Raw genomic sequence first — 12,853 nt, 5'->3', positions numbered from 1 at the left:
CTACAGGGTCGCAGGCAAGCTGGAGCCTATCCCAGCTGACTACAGGCGAAAGGCGGGGTACACCCTGGACAAGTCGCCAGGTCATCACAGGGCTGACACATAGACACAGACAACCATTCACACTCACACTCACACCTACGGTCAATTTAGAGTCACCAGTTAACCTAACCTGCATGTCTTTGGACTGTGGGGGAAACCGGAGCACCCGGAGGAAACCCACGCGGACACGGGGAGAACATGCAAACTCCGCACAGAAAGGCCCTCGCCGGCCCCGGGGCTCGAACCCAGGACCTTCTTGCTGTGAGGCGACAGCGCTAACCACTACACCACCGTGCCGCCCCCTCGCAATTATTTGGCGCTATATTTTGTCTCCCTCGGTATCACTGCGCGCTGTCATGTTGACATCTGCGCAGGAATCAACACCTTTCCCATTGTTTGGCAGTGATTAGGAGTTCAGATCAGCGGCGCTAACAAGCTGCGGCTCCAGCTTCACCTTCTTCCACTTCTCTGTCCACCCTTTCTCTCTCTGCCCGTTCTAACTCCATCTGGCGAATTTCTTCATCTGTATATTCGGGTTCATAAAGATATCCCTTTGGCTGTGAGATGAAGTCAATGTTTTCAACGTCGCTGTCGTAGTCAGACATGTTGTCGCTAACTTTGCTAGCAGTAAACAAGGAATGAAACAGCCGTGGCTGTCACCTGGCGGCAGCGCGCAGTGATAAGAAGGGAGAGAAAATAGTGCCACGCGATTTCGAGGTCTGACTTTTTATTTGGCAACGGTTTTGTGATGCAAATATATCACTCTTTTGAACACGTACTGTTTTGAGATGAAAAACGTTTTACTTTCGTGACCCCAACAAACTTGCCGGACTACTTTCGTCTGGACCAAAACTGGACAAGAACTGGACTCACAGGATGCTGTCGGGGGTAAGTCAGTGTGTTTGCACGACACTATTGATGGGGATGCCATACAGATTCATGTCAAAAATCCCGAACTATCCCTTTAAAGTGAAACTGAAACCACGAGCTGGCCTAGTGGTTAGCGTGTTCACGTCTTGACCAGGAGATCGTGAGTTCTACTTGCAGTCGGGTCATAACAAAGACCATTATAAAAATGGTACCTACTGCTATCTGGCAAGGCACGCTACAATACAGATCTGAGTAGTGAGTCAAACTCTTGCGGTTACCAGAGGACTAGGCCCCCTCGCTGTAACCCTAGCTATATAATAGGCGAGAGGCCAAGGGCTTTAGAAATGGAGATCGGCGCTGCACCCATGTGCCTCAAAGAGCTGGTTAGTACTGGGACAGGATCCTGGCATGGGAGGGACTTTGAACTGACGTAACCTGAAGAAGTGCGATTCCCAGAATTAATCTGAACTATACTAAACCTAATCGAATCAGTCTGAAAGGATATGAATTGCACTGAAATTAATTTAACTTCTAAATGAATTTCACAGAACTGTATCGAACTAAGCTGAATGAAATTAAATTTGTCTAATCTGAACAGAATTTACTCCACACTAAAATGATTCAAAATGAAATGAACTAGAATCAAACTGAATGGAAATTACTTCAGGGTAACTGCATTGAATTAAACCTAATGAAATGTGACTCAGCTGAACTGATGAATGAACTTAAATGACTTCAGATGAATTGAACCAAACTTGATCGAGCTAACGTGAACTAATGCCGCTTTTCCACTACAAACGCGGCTGAGTCGGGCTGAGCCGTGCCGTGCTGAGTCGAGCTGAGTGGGGCTATTGGAGTTGCATTTCGACTACAACCGCGCTGAACCGTGCTGGCTGGAAGTGGGTGGACACATTGGGTGGAGTTAGCGAAAGTGGGTGGACGTCACGTGATGTCGTTAAGCGGCGCAAACAGTGACATCAGTGAGCTTTTAAGCGGTAGTCTCACGATCCGGATAGTAAACAATAAACATGGAGGACATGGAGTCGTTAGTGTTGCTGGTCTTGGTGCTGTGGCTTGTTGTCACCGACAACGCCAACAGATACTGGCAAGAGCGTATAGATGAGGCGAGGCGCATAAGGCTTCAGAAATTCTCGTAATTCGTAATTATTCTTCTTCCGGGTTTGCGGTGTTTACAGATCCCAGCGTGCTCGCGGGGCGTGTGTGGGCATGTGAGGACACTCCTCCTCACCAATCAGTGCACAGGGAAGTGTCTGCTCACGCCCCCAACCTCACTTGGCTCGCTTTGGCTCGCTTCAGCCCCACTCCAAAACGGTGCGAGTTTTAGGGGCTAAGCAGGGCTGAAGCGAGCTGAGTCGTGCTGTTTTTTGGTAGTCGAAACGCGAGCCGTGTCGGGCTGAAGTGAGCTGAAGTGAGCTGAAAAAGGGTAGTGGAAAAGGGCCATAAGTATAATTTACTTACATTGCACTGTATTTAAACTGAACAGAATAAACTTTTTTTCACTCCCAATTTGGGTCAATTTGTGTTCATGTGGCTTGTACGAAAAAGCAGAAAAGACCTTCATTGATAAATTCATCGCCGCAGCGCTACAGCACAACATAAAGCTGCAGAAAATCAACAAAATGGGACAGCAAGTACAAGTAACGAAAGGAATACAAAGCTGGAAACAGCAAATTATATTTCTACTCTCGCGGTGATCATGTGAAATCTGATATCCTCTAAGAAACGCAAAATCAATTTGTCATAAACGAGCTCAGGGGCAGGTTAAAGCAGTGCAGTTTTTCACTCTCATTAAGGGAAACGGATTAGTCAGCTCACTCTAGCGGTTTTGGCATCTCTCTGAACCTTCACCAACAGCGCTGAGAGGAAACAATGACAGCCTACTCAGAAAGAAACGCTACAGCCACGCCGTTCAAGTACCATCAGACCGCCGATCTCACAGCAGCGAGAGCATCCGCTCTCAGAGGAAAACCTCGAAACCCAGAGTCAGAGTCAGCTTCATCCTGCTACCCATCGACACGCACGCATCCTGTTCAGCACTCACAGGTTTGCTCATCCGCCCACACGAAAACATACTCGCAAATCAGTACACGCCAGCATGTATATCTGCAACGGCTAACACTTTGGCCAATGAGGTGCTCAGGCTCTCATTAAAACGAATGCAGTTTTTCGTTCCCGCTTCCAGCTCCGATCCGGATTAGGGAATTCAGAAAGCCACGATCAGCCAGGAAGTCCTGTGTGCCAGGTTATCTGAAAGTAGGTTACATACAGTATGAGCGATACCGAATGTAGGTGTGATTAAGATCCAATACGTCTGCTTCTCCTTCAATGACAGAAAAACCGGTTTGGATTTTGGATAATAACTTACTTCAATTAGTCAAGTCACCTCTCTTTTATTTCACCTGACAATCACACAAACAATGACTCCCCTGTAATGACTGACTTTTTAAACACATGGTCTTTGGCTCACATCCCATATTCTTCCTTAAGTAGAATAATGGAGGGGGCGCATAACTGATAACTTGCAAGTTATGATCCGGCGACTCTTTGCAGTGCTCGGAGTCAGATTTCAGATGAGGTGTGGTTTCACATTTCACAAAGAAGTCACAACGGGGGCAAGAAGGAAATAAAAATCAGTTGGCTGTGGCATTAAAGTGCTTTTTTGCTGATCTTGTGAGAGGAGATCATAGATCATAGTGGATGGATTAGATATGCCCGAGATGTGCGTGTGTGTGTGTCGTTTAGGGTTGCAAGCAGTTTAGCAGATTCAGCTGCTACTCTTATAATCGGAAAGGGACCACAAAACCAAAAGCACAGAAATGAAGAAGAGAACAGAGAGCTGAGCTACTGCACTACTCTATTGAAATTGCTTGCCTGTAAAAATACATAAGGCCAAAAAAAAAAAAGTGTGTTTCCGGTAACATGAAATACTAAAATAAGGTCGGTAGGTAGGAAAAAGTTTTTTTTTTTCTTAATTTTTTTTTATTTTGTTCGAAAAAATTAACACAAGTAAACATCTTACAAAATAGTATTTTGGCACAGAATCCTTTATACCACACATCATAATAAAATAAAAAAGTGTTTTAAATCTTTAAACGAATTAAAAAATATATATATATCGCGAGAGTTCGAGTTATGATCTACGGAAGCGTATTGCTGCCACACTCAAAAAAATTGGCTTAGAATCAAGTAATTACATGAAAAGATATTGTTAACAAAGTTATCACGTTTTTACAATATATTTATCATGTAATAACATATCACATAATTTCATGATACGAAATTATCATGTTATTTCATGATATTTTCATGTAATAATGTGAAAACACCTTATCAAGAAATAACGTGAAACTAACGTCCTAGGCTCGGCTACTTCCATTAAAAGCAGACGGCCTAGCCTAGCCTACTGTAGAACTTGGGTCGAGCAAAAACACTGAGCAAAAACATGGCTGAATCCTGAATGACTCCTATTTGTATAAATAGGGGACTACATAGGCGGCAAAACGTAGTGTTTTTCCCTGCCATGGAAGTGCACTTGTATACTGAAGAGGAAGCAATTTGCATTACAGCCTTGAATGAGGATTCAAAATGGCGGCTTGGCTCAGTTTTCCCTTCCTCCTTCAGTATACAAGTGCGCTTCCATGTTTATGCAGGAGGGCTGATAGAAGTGGCGAAACATTTTACTTTTTATCGTTTCTTTCACAACTTGAATGCGTTGAAACAAAAAATTATGACAAACTAGCGCCGCTTACACTAAAACATCGAGGGAAATTTGTAATAAAAACTTTACGGTCGGCAATTTCGATGCGGAAATTCTCGATCGGTCGGGTTACCGGAAACAGGCTTTCATCTAAACGGGGGAACAGGGGCGCTGCGCCCTCTTACTCTCAGCGTGCGCCCCCTTACCGACTCCGTGAAAACATCCCAGCAACACTACGTGACAATGTGTCTGATCATCAAATACGTTATAATTGCTCCAAAAATATTCCAATCATAGTAGATACACCGCCAGACGGTGCAAAAACAATCCCAATTGGCGTTTTCCAGACTGAGGCGCCATGTTGTTTAGTTATTTACTTGTTGCGGCTGCTCTCACGAGATTTGACATGGGTTACATACAAGGTCAGCTGACTTGTAGAGCGAGATTTCTCGAGACTGAATGACCTTTCACCCACCGGCACGGGAGCTTTTGACAGAAGTAGTTCGCGAGTTGTTTTTGTTGACACTTGGGCATTTAAAGATGTCATCCCGCGGCACGAAGCGGAAGAAAGCCAAAGACTGTCCGGGGCAGAAGAAGATTACTTCTTTCTTTTTCAATGTTGACAGACAATTTGTTACAATTTCCCTCTCAGATAGCCTCAGAATGTCCCATTGGAGCATTTTTCAAAGGCTTTGCACGGCGGGGGGGGACGACAACCGGCACCATCTCCCCCTCCCGCTTCGCTCCCTCGCCATGGTGAGCGCCCTCATACTAAATTTTTCTAGAAAAAACCCTGCCGGAAACACACTTTTTTTTTTTTTGGGCCTAATTTTATTCAAAAACATTATGCTCATCATAGTATTGTCTCAAACAGTTCATCAAAAATCAAACACGCTTTTATATATCACCATCTCAATTCCCTACGTTACCACACATGCTCCCTGCGCTGACCTCTATCTATTCTGACTTCCGGCTCATTTTCATTTCCATCACACACGCACATGGGTTGAAAGCATGACTGATGTTTTTGACCTCATCCCTGTCTCTCACCTCCTACTCTGTAGTTGCAATTACATCTTTAACCCCCCACACACACACACTTTTCCCTTGTGTAGAGTCCATAAAGCCACTTCAATCTACTTTACCAATAAAAACCTGTTTATTACAGCGTGTTCCTTTATTGTACCATTGCACTTATAATTACACCATGGTGGCGTTGAATTCTCGATTCTGATTGGTCAGAAGGTGCAGAGTAATTTTCTATAACGGCAGCAGCTCGGGCAGTAGAGTAATCGCAGATTAAATTAATGCTCTTGGTACACGTTTGCAGAAGGAGTCTCTGGTGCCAGAGCTTTGCAACATTTACGTTTTCGAATATTAGTCAAAGTCTTCGCGCCGCTGTGTTTTGCAGTTTCTTGGGAACAATCTGCGCGTTTTGTTTTTTTTCGTCCTGTTAACTTCAAGAGACTGAAGAAAGGAGAAGCTGGTGAGGAAATGGCATTTAAAGCTGCTCTGACAAAGGAACAGTCTTGTTTCATGGACGCTCCACAACATTAAATGCAATTCTAAATGGATTTTTAAAAAATATTATTCATAGTTAAAACATTTTAATGGCTAGAAAATTGCTGGGGCGCGTACAAGCGGATTACAACCATGTTACTGGAAAATAATCAACACTGGGTGACTCAGACATTAATGTACATTAACAGAGAGCTATTTAATATGACATGTATTGTACAAACCATAAGGTTGGCCCTAAGCTTTTAGCAGAACTTAAATCTCTGTCCACAACACTGTATAATTTCAGATCTGAAAAATAGGGAAGGACCATCTTTCAAGTTCTCCGAACTCTTGGCTTCAAACATTAAACGAGGAACTGACAAAAACAAAACAGAAACCTTACATCAGCGCACAATTAATTTATTTCATTTTGGCAAAAGGCAAAAGCATCGCATCCTCACAACAATAGTGAGAATAACAGCTGATAGCTGGGGACTTTTGATTTCCTGAAAGTGTGAGAAGTTTCGGAAGACTGTTATACAGAAATGGTGCAGCAGATCACTGTAATAACAGGACGAGTCACAAGAAGCCCAGCTGTCGGCTCTCTAAACTGAGTGATTCCTGAAATACTTCAGACCATGTTCTGAGGTATTTACTGAGGTTATGTGGGTTGGAAGAGACACACAGGGAACTTCCACTGCAGTGTACAATTAGACTTACTTATCGACACATGTGCATGCAGATCATCTTTCCTTTTTACACCATCCACGACATTTTACAGTACAAATCTCGGCTCTATTGGCACCTGACGCACTTGAATTTCGTTTTAAATTAGCTCTTAAGAAAACTCTCTCATATTTGCATACAAAAATCAACACACTTTTAGATATCACCGTCTCAATTCCCTACGTTACCACACATGCTCCCTGTGCTGACCTCTATCTATTCTGACTTCCGGCTCGTTTTCATTTCCATCACACACGCACACGGGATGAAAGCATGACTGTTATTTACCAGCTTAAGGTCGGTCCGTATGGTGAAATACCGTGACCGAGGCCTTGAAAGTACTGTACTGTACAGTCAGCGCTCGAAACTAACGGTGTCCCGATGTCCCGGGGACCATAAAAAATGTCATCGGGACACAAAATTATCATATCTGGGACAATCCCGGGACAATGGAAAAAAATAGATCTAGAAAAAAAGTTCTACATTAATATTATTTACAAAGCCGTAACACATACGTAGACATTAACCTAATTTGTCAATTTTAATTTTAAAACGTTAACAGCGAAAAATACATAGTAGCTACACTTTCGATGCACCTGCATCCGTAGGCTACAGAGCAGCGCATTCTGTTCTAGAATCTTCGGCCGGTGTCCGCATTATATGGACTTGGAATGGAATTGCTACCGCACACGCTGCGCCGACTCTTGCCAGCACAAAAATGCTTAAGTGGTTGAAGCGGACCGACCGCGGGGAAGAAACTGAAAGCCCAGACATAACGTCTCCGGGACCTTCAGGATCCAAAGTGTCATCGCCTTGTCTGCAGGCAACGCTAGCAACTGAATGAACTTAATGAACACTGTTAGACACGTTATAAAATACAACAGGAATGATGTGGATGATATTGACGGAAGATACCGTTCAACAGAATAAGTGAGTTTTCTTGGTGTCTTTCTAGTTCAGAAAGTTTAGTCAGTCAGCAGCACAACTAGGCTCGGACCTGCCACTATGCTGATGTTGCTAACATTTGCACCCGGCAGCGAAAGTTCATAAAATGGATAACGGAAAGTTCATAAAAATGGATAACGGTAATGGTGAAAATTATAAGTTGGCCTTATAAGTGCCAACAGATATTCAAGGTATAAGTAGATGAAATGAACATAAAAGGGGTCTTATTTTCAACTAAAGTGTACTGCAGATGTAGGGAGTTGAAACATTTTCTGAATGAGCTAGTTGGCCCCTTTAAATAAACGGGTATCTATTCATACAGTGAGATCGCCAAAGTTTAATAAACTGAAAATGCAATAACTGTAATTTTGAAGTAGATGATGTATAGGACATGTGTCGCTTGTGTCTTGTGACTTATTGTAAAAATGATATAAAGGGTTCAAAATCGCATAGTTACAAATATAATAGTAACTTCATATGATAATATTAACCACTGGTTATTTCAGAGAGGAAAAAAATGGGGACACTATTGCTTCCATTCGGGACAATACAACACAGAATTCGGGACCACTGGGGGACACAAAGAAAAAAAGTTAATTTCGAGCCCTGTGTACAGTATTCAAGGCCGAGGTCACGGTATTTCACCATACGGATCGACCTTAAGCTGGTAAATAATATATTTATTTTTTTCTTTACCAAATTCTAACAGAAAACGAGAGCGCCCGAAAGGGAAAACCGAGCCGAGCTGCCATTTTGAATCCTCATTCACGGCTGTAATGCAAATTGCTTCCTCCTCGGTATAGAGATCTTGCATGTGACGTCACAGCCGATCCAGATTGTAACAGACACCATCTTGTCAGTCAAACGCCATATTTCCGCCTTCTACTTCTACCTTTTCTTCTGGAAAACCCTACTATATACAATTCTACTACAACGGCTGCAAGCTCTCCCTACCTGTGCACGTTTTTTGTGTGTATTTTTGCGTGTTGTTCGTCTGTACCGGACTTCAATATCCACTACAACCGTATGGACTTACTGGACATTGGTTTCCAGCAGAAAATGACGGTTTGTAGCGATTTCCATCGCATGCACAACATTCCGGACGAGATAGCGAGACCGTGGATTGTTATCGGGTCTGGCAGGCGAAGGAGGCGGCGTCGGGAGCGGAAGCAAAAGCGAGGCTGCAGAGCCGGCCTGTTGACTAAGCTCAGAAAACAGCCACTCAAACCTCCACTGCCAAGCCTCTACCTCTCCAACGCCAGATCCATGGTAAACAAGACAGACGATTTGGAATTACAGCTGGAATTACCTTATTCTATTCTATAATCGGCTGGTCAGTGCTATACTAGATACTACTGATATATCTAGTATCAGTACTAGTAATACTTAAGTGACTTACCCGTCCAATGAGGATTGTTATTTTCTTGTTTACAAGATGCCACATCTGAGGGCGGCTGACAAATCCTGAATTTCTGTAAAGATAACTGTCCAGAGATTTATAAGCACGCAGTGCTTCACCACTGAATGGCGAGGAAAAGTTAATGAGGTAATTATACACGTCTGGGTATTCCACCTCTGGCAGTTCAATATCCACTGACACGGTCGTGAAAACTACGTCCGGTAAGCCATAAGGGTCACTAATCTGTAGGTCGTTTATTTTAGACATATATCTAGTTATCTGTTCATTAGAAAAATGAGCCGTGTAGTCCGTCGGTTGAAATTTATCCATTTTGTACACGAGTGCAGCAGTATTCAGCGGTGTTTTTTACCGACAAGATGGCAGCTGTGTACTTTCCGGTCACGTGACTGCAAGATGTAGTCCTCTATTTATACAAAATTGAGTCATTCAGGATTCAGCCATGTTCTTGCTCAGCATTAGCAACAGTTACAGGTTTTTAGTTTTCTCCTGAAATGTTTTCTTTTATTTCGTCTTCCACAGGGTAGTAAAACTCGCTTTCGCTGTGAACACTGTCGTTATCGCTATCCATGCTGTAAAATTAATGCTGTTCTCTTGAGAAATGCGAAAATAAATGTTGACAAAAATTGCAACTATGTTTGCTGTTGTTGTGAACGAGCGAGTCGCCAGAGGTCCGTAACTGGGGTCCGTATCGTAGGATACGGACCTGCTCGCCAGCCAATCAGAGCGCAGGATTTGATGGAAACCGCACCGCGAAAAAAATAAAAATTGATATGTGGCCGAAAATACATCACTTACTTGTGTAATGGAGTATATTATAAATCAAATTAAACGTTCTGATTGGAACGGACTGCACCTGAACCAGCTTTTTCTGCTCCATCCATCACGTAATTCATTTGCATATCCAGCAACAGACGCGCACACAGATACAAAAGGCTCAAAAGGGCTTTCATCAAATTATTTATGCATTTTGAACAAACTACCTGATTTTGGGGGGAAGCCATGGCCTAATGGTTAGAAAAACAACTTTGGGACCAAAAAGGTTGCCGGTTCGATTCCTTGGACCAGCAGGATTGGCTTAAGTGCCCTTGAGTAAGGCACCTCCAGCAAAAGTGGTGGCGTACCTTGTGTCTGATTAGCCAGAGAAAAACTGATGATGTGATTATCAGTTTGGGCACTGACCTGATTTTATTCTATTTTATTACCTCGCCTGCTATGGAGTAAGCGGGGCGAGGTATTGTTTTCACTCGGGTTTCTTTGTTTTTTGTTTTTGTAAACGATATTACGGGAAAACGGCTGGATCAATCTTCATGAAACTTTCAGGATAGACGGGCGTTGGTCTCAAAAAGAATCTTCAACATTTTGAGGGTCATCCAGTCAAGGTCACCAAAAAGGTCAAAATCGTTTTTTTGTTGTGCCTCATTTCGAGGCGCTAGGCACTACGTCATCGTTCCGTAAGAATATAAAAGAGCGTAACGATCGCGCACTGTGCATGCGCATACATGTGCTCCGATTAAAATGGCTGGTGAGTGTATACAATTCGGTTCACCATTCGAAATAGACTAGACTAAAGAAATCGTTTTCAGACATGTTATTACAGAGGGAAAGTGCGTTCCACTGAGCTCTAGCGCCGGGCCATTTCCGGGAAATAAGAGTTTCAGTCATGGCAACAGTGTGTGTAGGTCAGCCTCGGTTCGGAGGTTTCAGTTTCGAAAGTTATAAGAGGTAAGAATAGAATAATATAAAGTACAGACACTTGGTATATTTTACTTCTGTGATTTTTAAATTGTTCATTTTTGGATTACGCTTCATTTTTGTGGCTACTGCCTCATAGAGTAAATATCTCATCTCATCTCATTATCTCTAGCTGCTTTATCCTGTTCTACAGGGTCGCAGGCAAGCTGGAGCCTATCCCAGCTGACTACGGGCGAAAGGCGGGGTACACCCTGGACAAGTCGCCAGGTCATCACAGGGCTGACACATAGACACAGACAACCATTCACACTCACATTCACACCTACGCTCAATTTAAATATATATATGCTATATTTACTGTATGGACATGGCATCAGAAAACTATTTTATTTATAAGCAGTAGCCACATGGACCCATAGGGTATCTATTTTTTTCGCGATATCTTCCTTCATATTCATCATAAGTGCTACCGGGCGAGGTTCGTTTTGCCCGGCAGTACTTTTATTATACATGTCTTTATTCTAATTTTTTTTTTCCACTTGGTCTACATTTATCTATATTTTACTCTGGTACTTGAGCTGCTGCAACACTTGAATTTCCCCTTATGGGGATCAATAAAGGAATATCTTATCTCTTATCACAACGGCTGCGTTAGGGCAAGTGTTGTTTTGTTTTTTCTCCTGAGCACTGGCATCTTTTTTCAATTGTTCCCAAAGAGGAAAGAGAGCGTACGTGTAGAGAAAAAGCACTGCACCCAGAGTCCTCTGGCTTTTTTGTGTCTCTGCGCCGAGCTCTGGAGTCACCACTGTTGCTCCTTTTTAGGAAACAAATCACACGGGTTGGACTCGTCGCCTGGTAACCAATAAAATACAAGAGAAGCTTGTTCTGGCCGTGTCTCTCTATCCCAAACTGTATGATACTGTAGATCGGACAGAAATTAAGAATAATAAATATAAAAAGCAAAGCGGCAATGACAGTCTATCGGCAATTAGAGAGGCGATATGTTGTCAAGGTATTGATGCCATGGAAACAAAATCCATGCACAGCGCTTTTGCGGAAGCTTTCCCCCCCCCCCAATTATTTTAACGAAGTGCTCCACGGCGCTTTTTTCTACCAGAGATAAAACACTATATAGACACATGTCCTTACTCCTACTACATAAATAAAAGTCGTTACTGGCAATTGACGGATTTTTCAGAATCCTGTGCTGTAATTATTGCAGCAACGACCATCAGGGAAAGTATGTACGTCAGGTCGCGTTATTTGACATGTTATTTCAGGTCAAACTCTTGTTTTGTCTCTAACACAAGTATACAGCAGATACGTTCCACACACTTGTGGTTGAATGCTGATCTGGAGGTTTACGAGGTTAAATTATTTCTACAGCAGCCGCTTTGTAAAGAATAGAATCACAATCAGGGAGATGTGACAGTTGATCATTTTACAATAACATCATATCCTGAAGGGTGTTATTTAGGGCTGCACGATATCAGAAAAATATGCGATATTCGATAACATGACTGAATATCTCGATATCGATATGTATCACGATAATTAAATATATAATGTTTTTCTTACCTCTACTCGCCGTTCTGCCCTGTATCTAGCATTTTAAAAAAACGCCCAATGCATCGCTTCCATTCCAACATTATTTTTTATTGGAAAAACATGGCTACACCTGCAATGGTGTCCATCAATCATCTTTAAATCTCTTAATTTTTGTGAGCGCAGCAGAAAATGTCTTAAGTTGAAGTAAACAAAAAACTGAAAACTACATTACATTAACATAAAGCATTCAAAATGGCAATTTCAGCGGCTCCCGGGAGATGAAGGTGAGCGACACAGATTCACCATAAACTCAAACACAATCTGTTAATAACACATGCGGGTGAGAGAGCAGTGGTGTGTGTGTGTGTGTGTGTGTGTGTGTGTGTGTGTGTGTG

General features: G+C 42.6%; 1 protein-coding gene across 3 annotated transcripts in view; it reads right to left on the bottom strand.

Moving 5' to 3' along the window:
* Positions 1-12,853, bottom strand: part of stat3 (signal transducer and activator of transcription 3 (acute-phase response factor)) — a 94,062-nt gene that overhangs the window by 65,880 nt on the left and 15,329 nt on the right. The window lies entirely within an intron of this gene.

The sequence above is a fragment of the Neoarius graeffei genome, chromosome 20, assembly GCF_027579695.1.
Source record: "Neoarius graeffei isolate fNeoGra1 chromosome 20, fNeoGra1.pri, whole genome shotgun sequence".
In the NCBI taxonomy this organism is placed as follows: Eukaryota; Metazoa; Chordata; class Actinopteri; order Siluriformes; family Ariidae; genus Neoarius; species Neoarius graeffei.
This window is presented reverse-complemented; position numbering and strand designations above follow the sequence as displayed.